The sequence below is a fragment of the Perca fluviatilis genome, chromosome 11 (genome assembly GCF_010015445.1).
Source record: "Perca fluviatilis chromosome 11, GENO_Pfluv_1.0, whole genome shotgun sequence".
In the NCBI taxonomy this organism is placed as follows: Eukaryota; Metazoa; Chordata; class Actinopteri; order Perciformes; family Percidae; genus Perca; species Perca fluviatilis.
This window is the reverse complement of record NC_053122.1, coordinates 6,479,464-6,486,963: the sequence shown is the minus strand read 5'-3', so window position 1 is coordinate 6,486,963 and position 7,500 is coordinate 6,479,464. Positions and strand designations below refer to the sequence as shown.

General features: G+C 41.9%; 1 protein-coding gene across 1 annotated transcript in view; it reads right to left on the bottom strand.

The window, feature by feature from the left end:
* Window positions 1–7,500, bottom strand: part of LOC120568642 (disco-interacting protein 2 homolog C-like) — a 199,914-nt gene that overhangs the window by 85,383 nt on the left and 107,031 nt on the right.

The window sequence follows — 7,500 nt, the reverse complement described above, 5'->3', positions numbered from 1 at the left end:
TCTCATTCAATGTGTTTCCTTTTTATTTTCATGACTATTTACATTGTAGATTCTCACTGAAGGCATCAAAACTATGAATGAACACATATGGAATTATTTACTTAACAAAAAAGTGTGAAATAACTGAAAACATGTCTTATATTTTAAATTCTTCTAAGTAGCCACCCTTTGCTTTTTTTGATAACTCTGCAAACCCTTGGTGTTCTCTCAATGAGCTTCATGAGGTAGTCACCTGAAATGGTTTTACCTTCACAGGTGTGCTTTGTCAGGGTTCATTAGTGGAATTTATTCCCTTATTAATAAAAAAGCAAAGGGTGGCTACTTAGAAGAATCTAAAATATAAGACATGTTTTCAGTTATTTCACACTTTTTTGTTAAGTACATAATTCCATATGTGTTCATTTATAGTTTTGATGCCTTCAGTGAGAATCTACAATGTAAATAGTCATGAAAATAAAAAGGAAACGCATTGAATGAGAAGCTCTTGGTCAGTCTGTCTGCTTGACAATCCCCATTTTGCTGCAATAAAATTTAAGTGAGATGAACAGACAGAGAAATGTATCTTTTTAGATCAAACAGATGTTGACAACATTTGAAATTGGGAAAAATTTGAAGTTGGAAAAAAGGCAACACATTGCAATATATCGCAGAATATTGCAATATGTTTAAAATCGCAATAATATCGTGATGATATCGTATCGTGAGGCCTCTGGTGATTCCCACCCCTACCCATTAGCAGCGGCTGTGGGTAGAAAACGCGAAAAGGCGGAGCAGTATGTCCTGTATGTCCCTTACCGGTGTATTTGGCAATACCATTCACTAAAGCTTGTTATTAACTTTAACTGGACGAATCCTGAGTCTATTTCTCTGATCTACCAGTAAACGAACACTATTCAGTGACCATAGAATTGGAGTCAGATTAAGTCTGGCCTTTTTAGGACCAGACCGGTCATCGGTCACATTTTAGAATAAATTCCTTCAAAACAGCCTATTGCTACAACCTAGCACCGGCTAACGTATTTCAAGATGGCACACAAATATGGAGCGTCTGTCACTACCCAAAATGAGTAGAGTGCAGATTTGAGTTGCGCATGCGTCACTTTGCGACAAGTAGCCTACAAGATGCTAACGCCGTTTTGAGCTAACGTTAGCAATCAAACAATCATAGATCGCTAAAACGTTTTTTAAATGACTGCTAGCTACAAGCTGGCAATCAAACACAACAAAGGCTGTCACTTGAATGGCAATGTGAGCTAACGTTAGCAACCAAACAATCATAGATAGCTAAAATCTTTTTGAAATTATTTACATCTTCTGTTATTGTATGTCAAGAGAAAAGTTTATTATTTTACAGATTTCACAAATTTCGGTAAGACACGTTATGCTGTAAACTGTTTAAATCTGAGCATGCGCGACTCACATCTGCACTCTACTCACTTTGGGTAGTGACAGCGCGTCTACCCCAGTTCATGCAAATGCAAATGTAAAATTCCAAGCTAATAGGAATACTTGGAATTGATGGTGGTGGTAAATATTCATGAAAAAGGACAAGTTGGTGAACGGGCAACACAGATTTAGATAATGAACAACTACAAATGTTACACACTGGTAGGGCTGCCACCTCTTAGTCGATTAGTCGACTAAGAGGTCGTTTTGGTCTTAGTCGACTAAGATTTCTTTAGTTGATAAGTCATTTTTTATGCTTATTCATGCTTAATTACTCATTTCCAAGAAACTTCTGAGCACATTTATGGTAAGCACAAGATTTAAAGTGGTGCTTTTGCAGCATTAATTGTGGAGAAACTCAGTTTTACAGCTGGTTAATTAACTACATTTATATTGTGCTTTTCTAGTCTTAACCACCTCTCGAAGCGCACATCTCTGTCGATTAAATCAACTAAGTCGACAAAATTGTATAAGTGTTAGTCGACTAAGAATTTCTTATAGTCGAGGACAGCCCTACACACTGGGGCTTTTTGTTTTAAATCCAACCATTTTTTTTGTCCTTGAGGCACAGCAAAGAGAGTCAGAATTCTTGAAAAGCAGGCAGTTTGGCATTATGACAGAGGCAGTGGTGGCGGTGTTCCCTGCCCTCTCAGCATATCTGAAACTAGACACCGAGGGGTTTGACCCCCGACCCCCCCGGTGTTCAGCTCCGTCAGCAGCTCCAGTCCAGGGGGTTTGTTGCAGGACTCGAGGGAACTGAAGCGATCTGTGTTAAAGGTGCACCAGAAGAGAAAGAAACCGCCCTAATCCCTGTATTACATCCATCTCTGCATTACGCTCACAAAATCCCTACAGTCCTGAAACATGGGACCAGATGGAGTAAATCAAATATCACAATATGTTTGACCAAATACCTCGATATCGTGGCGATATTGTAGTGTTGAGTATTGCTGCTTTCCTAAAATATTTACACAATGAGATTTTTGATAAATAATCACCAGTAATGTGGATATAATGACTAAGTGGGTAAAGGTAAATAATAGAACAGTTACAACAGTCTGGTAAGTTCAGAAGAGTACATCACTTTACTGTAATGCAGCCTTTAAAACCAGGATAAGACAACACTTAATGTCATATTACGATATTACAATATCCAAAATCTAAGACGATATACTTTATACTTTATTAGTCCCATCACTGGGAAATTTGTCTTGGACACTGTGCATAGTCTAGTCATGCAAAGCAACATGATCAAAGTACATAAAACACATGATCGAAAAACATAAAACACAATAATAGATCATTCACACAATACAGCATCTGTTAAAACAAATAAGATAAGTTTAAAAAAAGCACAAGAAGGCAGTTCACAATATTTCATTTCTATTTAGCGCCTTGATTGCAGTAGGACCTCCTTCCTGAAGGTAATAATTTAAAATTGTCATGCGTATCGTCTCTCACTATATCTAGTCTCATGTCACGATATCATGAATATCGATATATTGCCCAGCTCTAGCTCACGCACTAACTGCAGAAGAGTTATGGCTAGACAGGAGGAAAGAAGAGTCCACTTTCCTCCATTTATCGCCGTCTGTTTACTATAAATACATCAGACATTTCTCTACAGCAATCACACGCATGCAAAGAAGACTCTGTGAACATCATGAAAAAAAAGAAGTAGCCTGATACGATAACAACAGAGAGGACAAGAGCAGCACGATGCAAAGTGAGGTGGTATTTCTTCATCAGGTAACCAGTGGCGTAGTCTACGCAATAGGCAGGTCTACGCAGTACACCCACTAAGAAAGCGCCAGGATTTCCATAAACCCACTTAAAAATGCCCGATGACACGCAACATACTTAAAAAAAAAAAAATAAAAAATATAAAAAAAAAATAAATTTTTTTTGGGGAAAAAATTAATGTGTATTAATAGGGAAGGGAAAAAAAAAGAAAAAAGAAAGATAAAAAGGTAGGAAAAAGGAAAAATAAAAAAAAAGGTTAAGTTTTGGGGACCACTAAGGTCTATATTAAAGAGACTTCAGATACAGTATTAGGGGACCACTAAGGTCTATATAAAAGAGACTTCAGATACAGTATTAGGGGACCACTAAGGTCTATATAAAAGAGACTTCAGATACAGTATTAGGGGACCACTAAGGTCTATATAAAAGAGACTTCAGATACAGTATTAGGGGACCACTAAGGTCTATATAAAAGAGACTTCAGATACAGTATTAGGGGACCACTAAGGTCTATATAAAAGAGACTTCAGATACAGTATTAGGGGACCACTAAGGTCTATATAAAAGAGACTCCAGATACAGTATTAGGGGACCACTAAGGTCTATATAAAAGAGACTCCAGATACAGTATTACGGGACCACTAAGGCCTATATAAAAGCATCCAAAGAGCACCATGTCATGGGACCTTTAATAAGTTGAGTTACTGTAAAAAAAGAAAACCCTTTTTCCACCTTCTTTCTCCTTCAGCTGCAGCAGCGTGAGACAGCAGGAAACAGGGAGAGATACCGGCAGCGTTATGTCCGCTTGTAGCTGGGGGGGATTAGCCTTGCTAGCTGCCGTTAGCAGCTAAATCTGGCCATCTAAAGCCGTCCTCCATCAGAAGGGAATGAAGCCGGGCGGGAAATCAATTTACCATGGCCTCGCGGCAAGGTTGCCTGGCAGCAGCCGCTCTGATTAAACCACCTGAAGGTTAAAGGAACAGGAGCCTGGTTAGCATGAAGGACTGCTCGGGATCTGCTGTTTGAGGAGTTTTTATTGTCCTATTGATTTATTCCTCTCATCACCACTTCATGTCATTGTTTGGTTATCAAGATTGTAGAAAATTACCAATAACTTGATGTACTGTAGTCACCAAAAATAAGTCTGGACAAGACTTCCAAAACTTAAAAAAAATTTAAAGTTACTTTTAACTTAAGAGCTTTCAGGTTTGGACATGCAACTTTTCAGGTTGAATTATGAATAGGCTACAAAAGATGAACATTGGGGTTAAACAATATCTAGTCTCGCATTAGACCTTCCTCCACAGCGCCGCGGGGGAGGGTCTGGCTAGTCCACACAGTATTCCGGGATGGGAGAAAAACGTGCTCTGGTTTATTGGCATTTCATTAAACCAATCACAATCGTCTTGAGGCGGGGCTAAGCTCCGGACAGAGCCACGGTGCCTCTGCTAAATAGCCTCTGGAAGGAACTTGTTTTGGTGGAACGTGTGTACGTTCAAAAGTTGTTTTAATCGTGCAACAGAAAACTCAGATTGGACAGATAGTCTAGCTAGCTGTCTGGATTTACCCTGCAGAGATCTGAGGAGCAGTTAACCATAGTCCTCACAAATCCACCGGAGGTTAGGACGCCAACACAAAGACAGAGGAAGGTAAAGGACATCCGGGCCGAAAAGAGGGACATACTGCTTATCTGTTTTAAAGCTGGAGGGGCGACAGATAAGCTGCAGTGGAAGGAGGCCAGAGGTGGAGGAGGAGGGAGGGAGCCGTGCCTCCTCTCCGTCACACCAGACCAGATTAGCAACGCACTGCAGCACTGAAGCCAATGGAGACAACAGAGAGCGCTTGAGAGGGAGACACGGGGAGACAGACAGGAGATCCTTCATGGCCAAAAGTATGGGGACGCCCGAGCATAACAGCCATGCGATTAGTGAATGGAACGAACGAATTAGGGATAGACCGATTATCGGTAGTTTGCAGATTATCTGTATCAGCATTTGTATTTGCCTGGTAACTAGGGCTGGGCAATATATCGATATTATATCGACATCGATATATGGGACTATATATATCGTCTTAAATTTTGAATATCGTGATATCTTGATATGACGCAAGTGGTCTTTTCCTGGTTTTAGAGGCTGCATTACAGTAAAGTGATGTCATTTTCTGAACTTACCAGACTGTTGTAGCTTTTCTATTATGTGCCTTTACCCACTTAGTCATTGTATCCACATTAATGGTGATTATTCATCAAAACTCATTGTGTTAATATTTTGTAAAAGCATCAATAAAGTCACACTACACACTACAATATCGACATCGAGGTATTTTGCCAAAAACATTGTGATATTTGATTTTTTTTCCATACCGCCCAGCTCTACTGATAACCAATTATAACAATAAAGAATAAACCTGCAGTTCAGAGAGCTCAGATGGCTGGATAACAACGATCTCCCTACACTCGTTATGTTGATCATAATAGCAACAGCAACATGAAGTGCTCCAGTGAAGGATGGATGGATGGAAGTGTAGACGGAGGAGCCGTGTATTCCCCCCAGCAGGTGGTCCACTGAAGGGAATGTGACGACAGGCTGACGTAGGAACTTGCGGTATGCCGATAACGCAGCGCTCTGCTCACAGCTGGAAAACGCAGGCAGCAAATCCTCCTCTGCTGGTCCGAACCTTGAGGAGCAGCTGGGCCCGTTCCCACGGCTTTCTCTTCATTTGAAAAACATTCTTTCTTACTTTCTCTTAAAGTGCTCATATTATGCTCATCTTCAGGTTCATAATTGTATTTAGAGGTTATATCAGAATAGGTTTACATGGTTTAATTTTAAAAAATAAAATAAAACAGCATATTTTTGTTGTACTGCACATTGCTGCAGCTCCTCTTTTCACCCTGTGTGTTGAGCTCTCGGTTTTAGCTACAGAGTGAGACATCTCACTTCTGTTCCATCTTTGTTGGGAGTCGCACATGTGCAGTACCTAGGTAAGGACTACTAGCCAGTCAGAAGCAGAGTATGAGGGCGTGTCCTGACAGTAGCTAGGTAAGGACTACTAGCCAGTCAGAAGCAGAGTATGAGGGCGTGCCCTGACAGTAGCTAGGTAAGGACTACTAGCCAGTCAGAAGCAGAGTATGAGGGTGTGTCCTGACAGTAGCTAGGTAAGGACTACTAGCCAGTCAGAAGCAGAGTATGAGGGCGGTCCTGACAGTAGCTAGCTAAGAGTCCTAAGCAAGAGTATGAGGGCGTGTCCTGACAGTAGCTAGGTAAGGACTACTAGCCAGTCAGAAGCAGAGTATGAGGCGTGTCCTGACAGTAGCTAGGTAAGGACTACTAGCCAGGAAGCAGAGTATGAGGGCGTCCCGGCCAGTAGCTAGGTAAGACTACTGCCAGTCAGAAGCAGAGTATGAGGGCGCCGACAGTAGCTAGGTAAGGACTACTAGCCAGTCAGAAGCAGAGTATGAGGGCGCGCCCGACCGTACCTAGGTAAGGACTACTAGCCAGTCAGAAGCAGAGTATGAGGGCGTGCCCTGACAGTAGCTAGGTAAGGACTACTAGCCAGTCAGGAGCAGAGTATGAGGGTGTGCCCTGACAGTAGCTAGGTAAGGACTACTAGCCAGTCAGGAGCAGAGTATGAGGGCGTGCCCTGACAGTAGCTAGGTAAGGACTACTAGCCAGTCAGAAGCAGAGTACGAGGGTCTAAATCGCTAGGAAACCTATATACAGGTAAGAAAGACACAAACTTACGCAACACATTGATGCGGAGCTGCAATCAACGCCCAAAGGAGTAAAAAGAAACTGTTGCACTCCCCGGGACAGTCATGGCTGTTTATTCACACTGCTGGCAGAACTACAATGCAACAGATCTCATGTCACATCTCAATCACAGGAGAAACGGGGGCCATCTGATCCACGTAACAGAGCCATCACACCTGGTTCTCTCATACGAAATATAATAATGCATTACTGACTTGATTTCTCACAATCAAACAACATCAAAGAGCAACTTGTACACAGATTCATCATACCGTCCTGATCGTGCTGTATGTCTGCAGATCAGATGTGGACCACTGCAGCCCCCCCCCGCCGTCTCCATCAGTGTCCCACCCAGACGCCCAGCCGGACCTTTCATCTCCATCAATCTTTCATGTCGTCTAAAACAGCATCAGCAGACGTTGGAACAAATCCCTGTCGACAGAGCCTTGCCCTCACCCTGCTGCTGGGGGACAGGTTCATGAACACACCAGAGACCTTTCACCACTCTTTTCTCTCTCTCTCTCTCTCTCTCTCTCTGACAGCCTGACCTACTGCG